General features: G+C 54.3%; 1 long non-coding RNA gene across 1 annotated transcript; it reads right to left on the reverse strand.

Annotated features, from left to right (window-relative positions):
- Positions 1 to 11992: 11992 nt before the first annotated feature.
- On the reverse strand, positions 11993 to 14611 carry LOC130682106 (uncharacterized). Its single transcript, XR_008995402.1, has 2 exons — positions 14472 to 14611; positions 11993 to 12238 (listed from the first exon to the last, which is right to left on the reverse strand). It is a non-coding gene; the product is annotated as an uncharacterized LOC130682106 (long non-coding RNA).
- Between the last annotated feature and the right edge of the window lie 225 nt (positions 14612 to 14836).

Below are 14836 nucleotides of genomic sequence, written 5' to 3' on the forward strand. Positions count from 1 at the left end.
CACCTTTGCTCACCTCCCTGCAGTTTGGACCCCCCTTCTCCCATGAATTTTGCCCTCGCTTGGGGCTCACCAGACCTAGATCCCAACCCTGACCTCATGACAGCACTGTGTTCCAGACCTCTGCCCCCACAGCCCGACTTCCAGCCCTGGCAACTAGCTGGCCACAGGTGGACCCACCCAGGAGGGTACGTCCCTGGAGCAGCTGGAGTCTCTACTCACCTGTGGCCAGACGTGGGTTCCTACCTGGTAAGAAAGCAGCCCCAGGCCCACCCCATGGGGCTGGGGGCTGCAAGTTCTTCCTCCCATCAAGGCTATGCAAGCTGACTGTTCCTTCATCAAGCACTTCACACACCAATGTCCTTTCCTGCTCACTTTTGGACAGAGGAAGCCCCCCCAGTTCAGCCTTAATTTATTTATCTTAAGGCAGGCTGTGCACGGTAACTTCATAATAAAGGCTCCAATCAAAGCTTACCTCATCCAGAGGTAATTAATACAAAGCTTGTTGAATTAAAGATGTGAGTCTTGACACTTCGGCAGGGGGTAAGGGACATGGTCTCCAGGGCCCAAATTATGCCTGAGACAGACCAATTAACACCGTGTATCTTCTTTTATGTTGACTTCAATTAAGGTTTCTTAAAATTTTTTAAGTTATTTTCTTCCTTACCATCTCAGGGTGTCAGGCCACACATCAAAGGGCCGCGTGTGGAACACCGCAGGTAACACTCGTTTGCACACAGCTCTGGAGGGGCTGCTCACAAGCTCTCAGGCCTTCAGCACTGCAGGGCCTGTGCTGGGAATTCAGAGGCCCAGGGCAGGAGCCACTCCGGGGCGAGGCCGAGTCAGGCTGGTGCAGACATCTCCGGAGTCCAGCCAGGAAGGGCTCCGGTGGGCAGGGCCCCACCAGGCCCATTCCCAGGGCTCAGGCCCACTTCTGAGCACTAGGCAGGCAGGATATGAATGTTCTTTCCCTGCACGTTTGTCTCTGGTCCAGAGAATTAGGGTTGTCCACCCAGGGGGTAGTAATGGCCCAGAGAACCTGGAGCTGACTGAGGTCCAGGCGGGCTCTGAGGTCCAGGTGGAGCCCTGAGATGCAGGCGGGGTAGGGCCGTCTCCATCCTGAGGCTCCATTTTACTAGTAATGTGCTGATTTCATCTAAGATGGTAAGTGTAAAGAGCTGTTGCCCACGGGAACCGAAAGTCCCTTGGGGTTCTAAAAGCTGAGGATCTCAGGGGTCCTTTTGCTCTGGTGAGCAGCCAGTGTCGGCATTTTCACTGGAATCTCTCCCTTATAAAGAGGTCCATGCTATTTGGGAAGGCAGACAGGGAGAGATTTGGGGGGCAAATCCCTGTCTTCCATCATTTATCTGACACCCCAAAGCGGAACATCCCTCATGCATCTCTCAGCTGCTGCCTGGTGGTACAGTCCTAGAAAAACAAATGGCTCCAACCACCTCCAGTGTCACCTGGGTTTGGCCTAAATCAGCAGTTTTTGCCTCACTTCACATACACAAACTTAGATTCCCACAAAATGCATGTCAAGGAATGAAACTTTTCTTTGCAAAATTCATGCAGCATCTCACACACCTTTAACTAGCAAACTGCACTGAGTACAATCAAATCTCTAATCGTGTGGCTCACGCGGGCGATTTCAAGGCAGCAGACAGGCCAGCGACAAAGGATGAAGGCTGATGCTCTGTGGATCTGATGAGTTCCAAAACCCATCTGGCAGCTGTTTAGAGAAAATTCTAGGTGTGTGTGATAGGTGTATATCTCCAAATCAACTGCCCCACAGTTAAACACAGAAATGCCCAAATGATTGGGAACTGTTTTTCGGTTGTTCAAACAAAAATGTGTGCACAGATACTCACAATAGCCATAAAGGTGGGAGCAACCAACAGCCACAGACAGATGGATGCACACAACGGGTCCATGCACATGTGGGAATATTACTCATCCCTGAAGAGGAAGGGGGCCCTGACACACACACAGTGTGGATGGACCTGAATTCACAGTGCTCAGGGAGAGATGCGGATGCACAGGGACACACGTGGTGGGATCCATTCACAGGAAAGGCCCAGAGCAGGCAGATCCATCCATAGACACAGTGGGTTCCAAGTGGTGGTGAGATAGCTCAGAGGTCAGGGTAACTGTTGGGTTCTGGATGTGCAGGACGCCAGGCCCTAGGACAAGCATGGGGCTGAAGCATGGGGACAACCATGGGCTCATAGCCAGCACGTTGGGGTAAGGGGCCTGGAGGCACCCAGTGAAGCTATGGGTGAGTCCCAGGGATGGAGCCATGAGGGACAGGAGCCCACAGGTCAGGGGCTCACAGAGGGACACTGCAACCACCCCAGGAACATGCCAGCCAGAGAGGAGGCCACGCCACATGCAGTAAGGAACCTGCTCAGTTACGGCACAGATGTCTGTGAAGCGTCCATTCCAATGGTCATAAACAAGTCAGTTAAAGCGAGCGACCCCAGAAGAGCACACAGGAAAAAAGAAGTGAGTCCAGCAAAGGTGCAATTTCAACAGCAGCCCAGCAGGCCGGGAATCAGTTCCCAGAGCTCACCCTGGCCTGAGAAGGCAGTACAGCTGCGGGGCAGGTGCTCACGGTGGAGGAGACATGGGAGGTGCCCGCGAGGGTGGCCGTGCTCCTGGGCTAGGCCTGCCTCCCCCCAGCCAAGCCGCAGCTCCTATGAGACTTGATTTCAGAAACAAAGGCCATGCCAACAAGGGTTGTGTCTCCTTCCTCTTTTCTTTCTATTTTCCAAGAGGCTGAAATGTAAACAAAAGTAAAAGGGAAAGGGGGATGCGACAGCTGAGGGGACTAGAGGGTCTGCCCTTTGCCAGGGCTGGGTGGGTGGCTCTGTGACAGCCCCATACCCAGGTGCCACCTGCTCCTGGCACTGGATCAAAACACAGAAGCCACATAAGTAAATAAATGAACAGTAGGATACCTCGAGGTCCAGTGCATAGCCCTCCAAGCACAGACCTGAAAAAATAGAAAAGTCACGTTCATGTAAACACCTTGAAAAAATTGTCACAGCACCACTGGTCATTGTCACCAAAATGTGGATGGCCCCAGTGTCCACAGGTGGCTGAGTGAACCGTGGTCCACACACATGGGAATATTACTCAGCCCTGAAAAGGAGGGATGTCGTGATACCTGCTACACACGAGAGAGATAGGTACAATGTGGTGCATTCCGTACTGTGGAATAGTGTCAGTCTTTAAAACATCCTGCTTTTGGAGACAACGTGGATGGAGCTGAGGATGTGGAACTGAGGGATGTAAGCCAGAGACAGGACACATCCTGTGAGGTCCCACTCCTACAGGGGCCCCAGCGCAGCCACTTCCACACAGACAGAAAGTTGGTGGATGGATTAATGATACCAAAATAAAAAATATAAAATATAAATTTAAAAAAAAAAGAAAGTTGATGGAGGACCGCAGCTGGGGAAGGGATGGGGAGAGAGGGTTTCATGGGGATAGACCTTCAGTTTGGGCAGATGGAAAGTTCTGGAGATGATGGGCAGATGCTGTCCAACATGCCATTGTGCTCAGTGCCCCAGAGCTGTACACTTATAGGTGGATAAGTTGGTATGTTTTATTTTAGCTGTGTTTTCCACCATTTACTAAAACCTTCTTTAATATCAGACAGCTTTGCTGGTATCCCTGGATATTTGCCTCACAAGGGGCACTGAGGCAGTCACACTTGAGGCTTCAGGGGGGCTCCCAGCCACCTGCTCAGGGGGCTGGTGTCCCCTCTGTTCTGCTGATAGCCACACATGTCAGACTCGGCCTGGTACAGGACACCTCCACACGGATGGTCCATCGCCTCCCCTCGTGGCTCCGACTCATGCCCGGCTGGCTCTCACTGTGGGCTCCATGGAGGCAGCTCTGCAGGTTTGTCTGGGCAGGTGCATGAGTGATGGGGCAGGACAGCTGGGCAAAGTCCCATCTGGGTGTTCTTCCTTTGGGAATCTAGCTCATTATAAACATTTAGTTTTTCTTTGTAATTGTGCTAAAATATCAGTAACATAAAAGTCACCATGTTATCCACTTGTAAGTGCACAGCCCAGGGGATTTAAACAGGTGCACATGCTATGGCTTGTGTCCCTGAGCATCGCGACCTCCAGGTTCATCACTGTGTGTCAGGATGCCCCCCTTTTTGTGGCTCAGTAATATTCCCACGGGTGCACAGACTACAGTCTGTTCATCCATCCTGTCCGAGGACATATGGGCTGTTTAAAGCGTCTTTTCCTAAAAGACAACCCCAAACAAGCTGGTGGAGGCTGTGATCCTTCCCCTGGAGCTGTGGCCGTTTGCTCCCATAGGAGCTGCAGTGTGGCACTGTGTTGCCACACAGCATTGACAGATGTCTGCTGATAGGCGGTTTTCTATGTGCATCAGGGTCAACAGGAACAGGGTGACATGCTGAACCCCTGTTCTTGCCCTGGGGTCTATTGAAAGGTGGGGGATGCGCCCACCCCATGGGTGTTCAGGTCATCTCCTTGCTGCTCAAGACACTCCCCCCGGCATCCTCTGCAGATCTGCTGAAGTTACTGTGACTCCCGAGATCTCATCCTGACTTGTGTCGGAAACCTGGAGCTGCCCGCCTCGGTGTTTCTGGGGGCCTGTAGTGGGCGCAGAGATGAGAGTCAGCCCCAAAGGCCGGTCAGCAGATGGGACGGAGAAGCACATCATGGTCTGTCTGGCCGGACCCTTGCATGCGTGGACCCTGGTTTAAATCGGCACCCTGTCTCCGCAGGGCAGCGGGCAGCTGGAGAAGCTACCAACGTTCCAGATCCACTATCAGCCCTGCCATCGGTCCTCCTGGCTTCCTAACAGGCCTGGAAAACACTTGCAGACCCCAGCTGGCCTTTCACCATGTCTCATACTCATGCATAAAACAGCAAAGCCACCTCTCGCTTCCCTAATGTTCTGCCCCATTCTCCAAGGAATTCGGACAGGCCCTGTGTCAGCAGAAAATGCACATGGGCAAGGATGTGCTCACACACCTGCAGTGACCCTACAGGGGACACGAAGCCTCCTGTGTGGATTTTTGCCACCACTGAAACGATCTTTGAAAGAACTTTTTAAAAATTCTTGAGGAAACACCGAAAAGCTGTTGGCACAGTTCTTTTGGCAAAGCTGGTGCAGAAACCATGTTCCATCGGCACTGAACCAGGGTGGCTGGGGTGGCTGGGGTGCAGACGGCCAATCCTGGCAGAAGAGGCCAATGTCCTTGGGGTGGAGCACAGAGCGGTCGCCCCCATGTGTCTGGACCAGCAGGAACCTGCTGGGCGTTCATCCACAGTCAGGAGCCACATTTGCAGTTTCCTCCACTGGAGTCACCGGCCGGCAGTGGGGACCCTGGACACGCACACGTGGCCATGTGACCTGGCGCTGTCACCACATTTGTGTCATTCCCTTAAGTCCGGGGCCCTCACGGCATAGGGGAGGGTCAGAAGGGCCTGTTTGTCAGCACAACCCGCGGCTTCCGACGTCGGCTCTGAGGTAGCTGGTGAGCGGTCTAACTGGGTCGGGGCGGCATGCTGACTTCCCAGGAGCCCCAAACATAGGACGCCAGCCTCGTGAACCCCGGGAAGTGGGGCAGGTGCTGCTGTAAAGGGCTCCAAGGGTGAACAAGGCTTTGGCTCCGGCAGAGGCCCCGGGGTGCTGCCTTTCTGTGGGTCACACTGCCATCGTGTGGCCAAGCAGGGCTCCACGCGCTGCCTGGTGCCTGCCCGGTCTGACCTAGAACGGTTCCGACGGGGCCCCAGGTTCTGATCCAGTCCCTGGTTCTGATTCTCCCCAGTGTCTATCCAGCACCCACTTCTGGTACACCCCCAGTTTCAAGTTGGTGGGACGGGGGCTGAGGCCACCTTCATTTGCCTGAATCCCACCACCAGCGTCCCCATGCCCCCTTCGTCCCACTGACCAGCCTCAACCCGGGACTGCCGTGCGGTTAAGCTGAGTCAGCAGACATGGGCCGCTGGCTTGGCCCTGGGGCATCCAGTGCTCGGAGAGCCGCCCACACACCTGGGCACACGGGTGGGTCCAGCCGGCAGAGAAGGGACCTGGTTTGGTGGTTCCTCAAAAATGTAAACAGGTGTTGCCCTGTGACCCAGCAGCCCCACTCGAGGTACACTCACAACATAACTGGAAATGCGTGCTCAGACAAATCCCTGAGCTCCCACAGGCAGAGGAGCTCTGCTTGGGAAGCCGAGGGTCCACCGGTGGATGAGTGGATCCCGGAAGGGTGGTCCATACACACACAGGACAGTTACTGTGCCAGGTAAAGGATCAGAGCCCCGACACGCACACAGTGTGGATGGACTGGATCCCAGGGTGCTCAGGGAGAGGCGCAGACACACAGGGACACATGGGGTGGGATCTGTTCACAGGGAACACCCAGAACAGGCAGATTCACAGACAGAACGCGGATCCGTGGTTATCAGGGTCTGGGAGGAGGGCAGAGGGTTGGGTTGATGGAGCTCTCTCGGAGGAGGGGGTTAATTACACATCCCCCCACTCAGGTGGGCTCCACCACCCAGGGAGAGCGCCCTACCCAGGCGCAAGGAGCCCAAATCTAGGGCCTCATGCCTTGAGGCGGTCAGAGGGCGTCATAGCTGGGCTTGGACAGCAGCTACTCATCGAGGTCCATTTAGGGGCACCTGGGCTCCTCACCAGGCCTGCAAGACCCCCAGGATCGGGCCTCTGATGGCCCCTACCCCCCACCTGGGAATCCCCTTGGCCCCCAGCCAAGCCCGACAGCCTTGCATTCAGAGCACACCCACCTCTTTCCCAGCTCAGTGTTTGCATATGCTGACCTCTCTGCCTGGACTGCTTTTCCCTGCACGTGGCTGACGCCTCCTGGCGTGCTCCATGTTGGTGTAAACGTCACCTGCTCTTCGTTGGCATCTCACAGACCAGCCCAATGTGACATCCACTTTCTTCCCTTTGCCACACCTGGCCATGTCATTTCCCTCAAGACCCTCCCCACGAGTGTCAGTTAGGTATGATTTCATTTGTCCACTCACTTACTGCCTGTCTGCTCCACAGCGATGCTCAAGAAGCATTTACAAGCCTGGAGGCAGTGAAGCCGAGAGGCAGCAGCAGAAAGGAGACAAGCATTTTCTGGGCCCATCCAGGTGCCAGAACGACTTCCAGCCTGTGTTTTCCTTGCCCATCTCCGAGGCCACGCACGCAATAAATCTTTCACCAGCACTGCAGCCCGCAGGGCTGGCCCCTTGCATGTCGAAGCCAGCAGCCACCTACGTGGTGTGGCTCCGGGGACACCAGGAACAGCTCTGCCACCCCCGAGCCCACTGCATCCAGAAGTATGGCTCCCCCTGACCTGCCCCAGGTGCCTAGGGACCCTGCTTTCTTTTTCAGGAAGAAATTGAAGGCAGCTGTCAAAACACGTCTTGTCTGGGTGGCAAAACACATTAGACATGGGCCAGCCATTAACACTTTTGCCCCAATGCATTTATCGGGATTCATGGCAGGACCTGGGGGCCTGAACAGGAATGTCCTCGGGGATCCCCAGAACCAAGAAAGGAGGACAAGATGCAGGGGTTTGCAGGGCAAGTTTGCAAAGCAAAGATGCCCCCTCAGGCCACTGGCCCCGGACCACAGCCTCACCCGGGGCTGCTGCAGCTGGAGGGTCTGTGTCTCCTCCCACCCTACTGAACTGTCCTCAGGACACCTCCCAAGCTCTGGCCTTTGTGCTCAGCAACATCTGAAACAAACACTTGCAAGTAACCCACAGCCCCAAATGAGATGACGCTGTGTAATGGTTCACAATGCAGAACCAACCAGGACCTCACCACTTAGGGCCAAGTCATCAAGTTAGAGACCCTGAAAAAGATGTCTCCATGAATGCTGCATGGATTGAGGCCTCAGTGCAAAGCCAGAAGCAAAACGAGACATCTAAGAAGGCACACGAGAGCCTTTCTGTGATGCTGGGACAGAGAAGGCCTCCATGAGGAGAGGCATGAGGTCATGGTTTGGTGAATCTGGTGGCACAAACATTTTAGATGCAAAGATGTCAAGAAAAATGACAAGGCAAATGATCAAGCAGGGGCATCTTTCTTCCACAGTGCTCAGCAATCAGTACAATTGCATAGAAAAAGACACCAGTGGATATTTCAAGGGGGGTAACACCTCACTAAAAAAAAAATAGGGAACTTTAACCCCATTGCTGGTTCCCAAAACATCCAAATGAAGCTATAAAGAAACATTGTTATGTGCTGAATTGTGGCCCCAGAAAAGGTACCTTGACGTCCTAACCTCTGGAACCTGGGAAAGGTACCTTATTTGGAAACAGGATCTCTACAGATAGGAATTAAGTGCAGAATCTGAGATGAGGTCATCCTCGATGAAGGTGGCCCTAAGTACAATGACAGGTGTCCTCATGAGAGACAGAAGAGGAAAGACACAGACACAGAGGAGAAGCCAAGTGGAGATGGAGGCAGGGAGGGCAGGGATACAGCCACAAGCCCAGAAACACCTTGAAGCTGGCAGAGGCAGGAAGGAGCCTCCCCTGAAGCCTGTGGAGGGAGCAGGCCCTGCCCTGCCTGGACCTCAGACCCCCGCCTGGACCTCAGATGTCTGGTCTCCAGAGCTGGGGGTGGATGATTCCTGTTGCTGTCAGCCCCCTGGTCTGTATTCCTGTGTGGCAGACACCCCAGGAATCTCACACAGAGCCGTTTTCAATCACAGAGTTGGCAGGCATTAAGGAAAACGATAACCCAGCAGGAAGACAGCTCTTCAATGGTCATGAGGAATCTCGCAGTGAAGCCTTCTGGGGAAGCAATTTGGCACTGGGCATCAAAGACTTCAAAATGTTCATCCCGTCCTTTCCTTCCAGGGATGGCTCCCAAAGTCGTAAATCAGAGCTGTGCCCAGAGTCCCTGCGTGGGCACCGTCCTCCCAGAGTGATTCACCGTGTTGAATTTGGAAACAAGAGAAATGCCCAACATCAAAGAAACGGTTGAATCAACCATTGAGTAGCCACGCCATGAAATATTATCCTTACTTTGAAAAACTGCTTTCAAAGAGTTTTAGTGGCAAGGGGGATGCGCATCACACAATCGAGGCAGAAAACTTCTGGATATATAATCACACCCCGTAACTCAGTGAGATCCCGGTTTGCAAGAGGATACGTGTATGTTATCTGTTCCCAGAAGGGAGGATCGGGACGGGGGCGTTGTCACTGCCTGGAGGAAGGGCAGGAGGCCACACTGTGAGCACCCACCCGAAACTCTCCAGGCGCTGGGGTTGTGGAAGCCTTTCATGTCTTTCAAGGTGGTCTCAAATTTTTCCCTTTATTGTTTTCCAGAATGTTCTACAAGGAGCCTGTCTAGATAGACACCTTTTGTGATTGAAGGGGAGTCCCTTGTGAATTTCAAAAGACAAGACAAGGTTTCTGTCTTTGTTGGGAGGAAGGCAGTGCTGTGACCTGCTCCCGCCACCCCACAGCCCCATTTCAGGACACGTGTGGGCACAGCTGGACCCCGTCAGAGCCCCTACAGGAAGACTGGAGGCCCCTCTCCAGAGACGACACTGAGCCTCCACCCGTCAGGGAGATGGGCCAGCGTGGGGGACAGAATACCATATGCACCACCCAGCCCGCAGAGCCAGCAGGTGCCAGGGCTGTGGGCAGAGCCCAGCCACCCACCTCTACAGGGCCGATGCTCACACAGGTGAGTCACAGGTGAGGCACCCGCCTGGCACTTGGTGTCTGCCAGGCAGGGCCCCCACCCAGCAGCCGCAGACACACACGTTCTTTCGGGAAGCCCTGAGCGTCCTGTGTGCGGAGGTGGCCTGGAGGTGCAGCAGGATTAGTGCCTGCAGATGCGGGCGGACGCAAGCCCAAGTCGCCAGGACCCCGGCGAAGCAAGCCGTTTCCTCAGACACAACCCTGTGATGTGGGCGGCTGGCCTAGCCGTGCTGCGTCAGCAGTGCTTGCCCAGAAGAGAGCTCTTGCTGTTGGCCTGGGCCTCCACGGCCACTAAAGACAGACCACGGACCCTGGCAGTTGGGAATGCAGCCATAGGCAGGATTTACTGTGTTTGTTCAGTTGTCTTCAGGGTGGGCGCTGCATGGGGTCGAGCCATGCATCCGGGCCCTGCTCTGTCTCAGGGGTGTCCCTGGTGACCCCATGCTGTGGTGGCCACAGGCTGCCCTTTGCCATCTGCTGGCTGGGCCTCGGGTTTCTTCCTGTGTCTTCCTCCTGTGTCACCTCCCTGACCGGCCACACGGTGCTCAGATGCAGGAAGAAGCAGGTTTGAATGTGGCTGCGGTGGTATTTATGCTTTCTTCTCAAAACCACCACTAGGCCAGCTCTGAGTGGACACTTGTGAGGGCGGAAGGGAAGAGCACTTATTCGGGCTCCACTCTGTTTTGTGGGGGCAGCATCCTCTCCATGCCAGGCACAGCACTCCACATCGGCTGGACAGAACTCCTGATAGGTGACAGGGGTCTCCCAGGACTTGGCATACCCACCGAGAAACCATCTGGCCCTTGTGGGCTCATAAACATCGCCGCCTCTCCATAAAGCAATGCTGGTCGGCCCCACACTCTGATGATCATCCCCCACCCCCCAACCTCCACTGTGTGTCTCCCAAATCCGGAATGATGGGAAACGTGTAAGTGTGTATCTGCTGAACAGCCTGCCAGAAATACACAGAGAGAGAGAAGGTGACAGTGAAGCCAGGTCTGAGGATGGTGGCCTTTGCTGGGGGACGGGCAGTTGGTAAGACCCAAGGAGACCCTTTCGATAAGCTAGAATCAGAGGGCAGAAGACAGAACCAGATGGGTCCAAGGCATGCGGTGGGGAGACGCGGGTTCCCACATCTGCATCTTTTGCGGACAGGGCGGGGGCTGGTGTTCCATGGGGACAGAGCTTCTGTGTGGGGAGATGGAAAGTTCTAGAGATGATGGGAGGATGCTGCCAACATGGTAATATACTTAACGTCCCTGAGCTGTGCACTCAGAACCTGTTACAATAGAAACTGTCATGTTACATATTTTTAGCACCATAAACAAAGGATAAACGGCAAACAATACTTAATCAGGCACACCTCACTTACCTTAATTTGTGTTTATAATTAGTCTGCCAAATGCTTTGGGTAACTCGAAAACTAGGCATTTTGTTTGTCACCTGCATGAATTCATCCCATCTGGGGCGTCAGATGCAGAGCTGGAAAATAGTCAGAGAGAATGGGTGACTTCTTTCATCCATGTCTGTTCTTCATGAAAGACGTGCAGCTTCCAGGGCTGACATTAAAAATCCCCAGGGTTCAGGTCTTACTCTAGTGCTATTCAGTATGTGGCTGCCGAGCTTCAATAAATAAAGCAGGCAGAATGTTGGTAATGTTTCGGTTTCTCTTTTATTTAATAAGGGAAATTTAATTTCTTTTAATTAACTGCCTTTAAACAGCCCATCCTTTTCATTGCTGGGCAATTCATAGCAAATAAGTACCACTAGGTAGCAATTTTACTTTTACCCATAATAAACTCAAAAAAGGAACCAGAACCACAACATTGGCAGAATTCTCTAAAAGGCTTGTTCAAAATTAAGTAAGAGTATTTGTAATAGAGAATCATGTTCTGCATTTGCAAACACAGAGCAGCAGAGAAGCAGAAAATGTAACTGTATATAAATCATTTTATATTTGAACAATGTGTCAATTGATATTTCTAGAGCCCCTCTTGCAGCTTGAGTTAATTATATGGCATCAGCTAATGTAACATTCAAGGAACTGGGAAACCCAAAAAAAGTTATGACCACAGTTGAGAAAGTTAACTCTCCATGCAAAACAATTTTTTGGTTGTAATGACCCTGTTGCATTCCAAAACAACATGCAATAAAAATGTCCTGTCCAAATGAAACACTTAGTAAACTTGGGGCAAACTTTCTTAAAGAGTGAAACAGGATTGATTCCACACCTTCATGAAAAAACCATACTCAACACCGTCCTCACACCAACAGGAACCCAACACAGCATTTGATTTTATTGTCATTTATCTTTCACAGAAAAAAGGTGTCACTGTGGGTTGAACTGTGTCCCCTCCACAAAAAGGAAAGACACATCCATGTACTGGCTGCAAGTACTAGTCAGTGTAAGCTCACTAGGAAGCAGGGTCTCTGCAGATGGGATTCAGGGAAGGATCGGAGATGAGGTGGTCCTGGATGAGGGTGGCCTTCAATCCAGTGGCAGGTGCCCTAATGAGGGACAGAAAAGCAGAGACACAGATGAAGAGGAGAAGCCGTATGGAGGTAGAGGCAGAGATGAAAGGGACATCATCACAAGCCCAGGACCACCTGGAGCCCCCAGAAGCTGGAAGAGGCAGGAAGGAGCCTCCCCTGGAGCCTGTGGAGGGAGCTCAGCCCTGCCCGCCTGGACCTCAGACGCCTGGTCTCCAGAGCTAGGGAGGATGGTTGCTATGGTTTTTCCCCTGTTGGTGGAGTGGACCTTTGTAATAAAAGCCAAGGGATCTCAGAAGCTCCACTGAGTCGTCAGTGAGCTGAGTCAGCTCTCTGGTCCTGAGGCACTGCCGTCTCCCTTTCCAGGAAAAGCCATAAATCTTGTCAGCTCAGGAGCTTCCCAGGAAGTCAGCTGAGCTCCACTGGCTGTGGCCCGGGTCATCCCATCCACCACAGAAGGCCCCTCACACCCACATCCCTGAGTTTCAGAAACATTGAACAGTCACTCTGGACTGTCCTGTTGCGTTGCTGGTCTAACGTCGCACCAGGAGTGCTGAGATACCCTGGCTTTCAGCTCCTGAAGGGCAGGGACCCGTCCTGCCAGCCTGGAGCCCCCAGCCCAGTCCAGGCCCCAGGAAGGGTGTCCTTGTGGAGATCCGGGCAGCAACCCCAGTGCACAGGCAATGTCAGCTCAAAGCACTGGCAGGATGACCTCCTGACCTGCAGGGTCTCGACGCGCCACGTATCACAGCCCTGCACCCTGGTGGCCTTCCCTCCTCCCCCGAAGTGCCCTTGGCACCACCACAGGTGCATGTTGTCCTCCTGGAGCAGAAGGATGGAGGCAGTGATGCCCGCCTGTCACGGAGCTCTGGGTCCCTGGAGGTGGGGGCTGCAGTTGTCCCCGAAGTGGCAGCCTTGTATGAGCCAGGACAGACCCGGGTGCTCCTGGGGCACCCCAGCTGGCCTGGAATGCTCACCAGACCTGTGGGCGGGTTTTTGGGCTGGCACGAGTGTGCCTTGCTTCTGGGCTCCCGGCCACTCCGGGACTACGTTCTGCTGGCTCACAGGATGCGGGCCTGCTTGTTGCAAGTGTAGCAGGCGCCAGCCCCAGATTGTTGGCTGGCATATCCAGGCAGATGCAGGGGTCCAGAGCATCCCTGGCAGGGGGGCAGGAGGCAACAGCTCAGCCTTTGGCAGGGAGGGCACCCCATGTGGGTTTTCTGGGTGTTCTTGCCTCTGTCCACGCCCATCTGCCCCAGGATGGTACACAGGCCAGAGCACAGGACTTTCATGAAATCCCTTTAGAAGTTTTCAGGCCTCAGTGCTTTCCTGTTCCTTCCTGACATCATCAGCTAATAGAGGTCCGTATGTTCTGCAACCGGACTTGGGGGTGCTCAATGAGGCCCCCTTCTTCACCCACCCACACTCCAGGAACAGCACACAGGCTGTGTTTGGAGCCACACTGAACATGCACGGACTGGTCTGCCTGTGGGCAGTTCCTGAGAACAGAACTGGGAGCACAGGGTGCCTGACCCTGTCCCTCAGGGTCTCCATCTCCCCGGCAAACAGACTCAAAGCCGCCTGTCCTAAGAATGCCCAGCAGCCTCGGCTCCTGGCTGCACCGTGTGCTCCTGGGCACCAAGCATGGACATGCTCCTGGGCACTTGGGGCTCGAGCTACGGCACTTTGTGTGGGAGGCATCAGAGTCCCCTACTGACTTGCGAGGGGCCATTTGCCCTGGGACCAGCCCCGCCCGGAGACACCAGGCCCTGTGATGTTGCTGTTTACAGCAGCCGGCCCGTGGCGCCCACTCCCAGGGCCCCGGCTGACCCTCTCCTATTTATAGTTCCCGGTATCTCCCAGCTCACAGCACAAACACGGCTCAGCACAACAGCTGAAGGGCAAAGGACGGGACCTGCCAGGTCTTAGATGCACAGGCCCAAAACAGAGCCATGTGCTGAGTTCCAGGGGCCCCCACTCCTGAGAAAACTCTGGGGCAGCTGGATTCTTTGCATGTGAGTGCCCAGGGCCGGGCCTGCAGGATGGAAGTCAGCCATGCCCTCTCCCCGAGAGGGTGGGTCCATGCCTTCCTAATCTGGAGGGTGTTATGTCCCTGAGGCTGAGGTCCAGCTGGCCACTGGCTGCGTGGGGGCAGCCTCAGGGTCATCTCTCCAGTGGCCCGTGCGGGGAAGGCACCCACAGACACCTACAGACCTAGGTGTGTGTCTTTAGAAGGCGCATGACACCGTACCTCTGACGGGCTCTCACATTCCATTGGTCATCTGCTCCAGCGACTCCCTCCCTCAGGCCACCTCCTGGGCTCCTGGGAATGTATGAGTGAAACGCTTCCACCAGGCAACCACATCAGCCCCTACTCTGTGCCTATTCCTAGCTACCAGCTTTCAGAAAGTCCCCGCAGCCCGGACACCCGCGCCAGCCCCTTTAAGCTGCAGGAAAGCAACAGCTTTGGAATTCCGGGCAGGCCACCAGCTGGCGTGGAAAGAAGCCAAGCGTGGCAGCTGTCCCTGGCCACTGCCTTCTCCATTTTGCTTCCATGTCACTCCCTGGACACCTCACAATGGACCCACTTCCCCTTCCTTCTGCAGAAACAACCTA

The sequence above is a fragment of the Manis pentadactyla genome, chromosome Y, assembly GCF_030020395.1.
Source record: "Manis pentadactyla isolate mManPen7 chromosome Y, mManPen7.hap1, whole genome shotgun sequence".
Classification (NCBI taxonomy): domain Eukaryota; kingdom Metazoa; phylum Chordata; class Mammalia; order Pholidota; family Manidae; genus Manis; species Manis pentadactyla.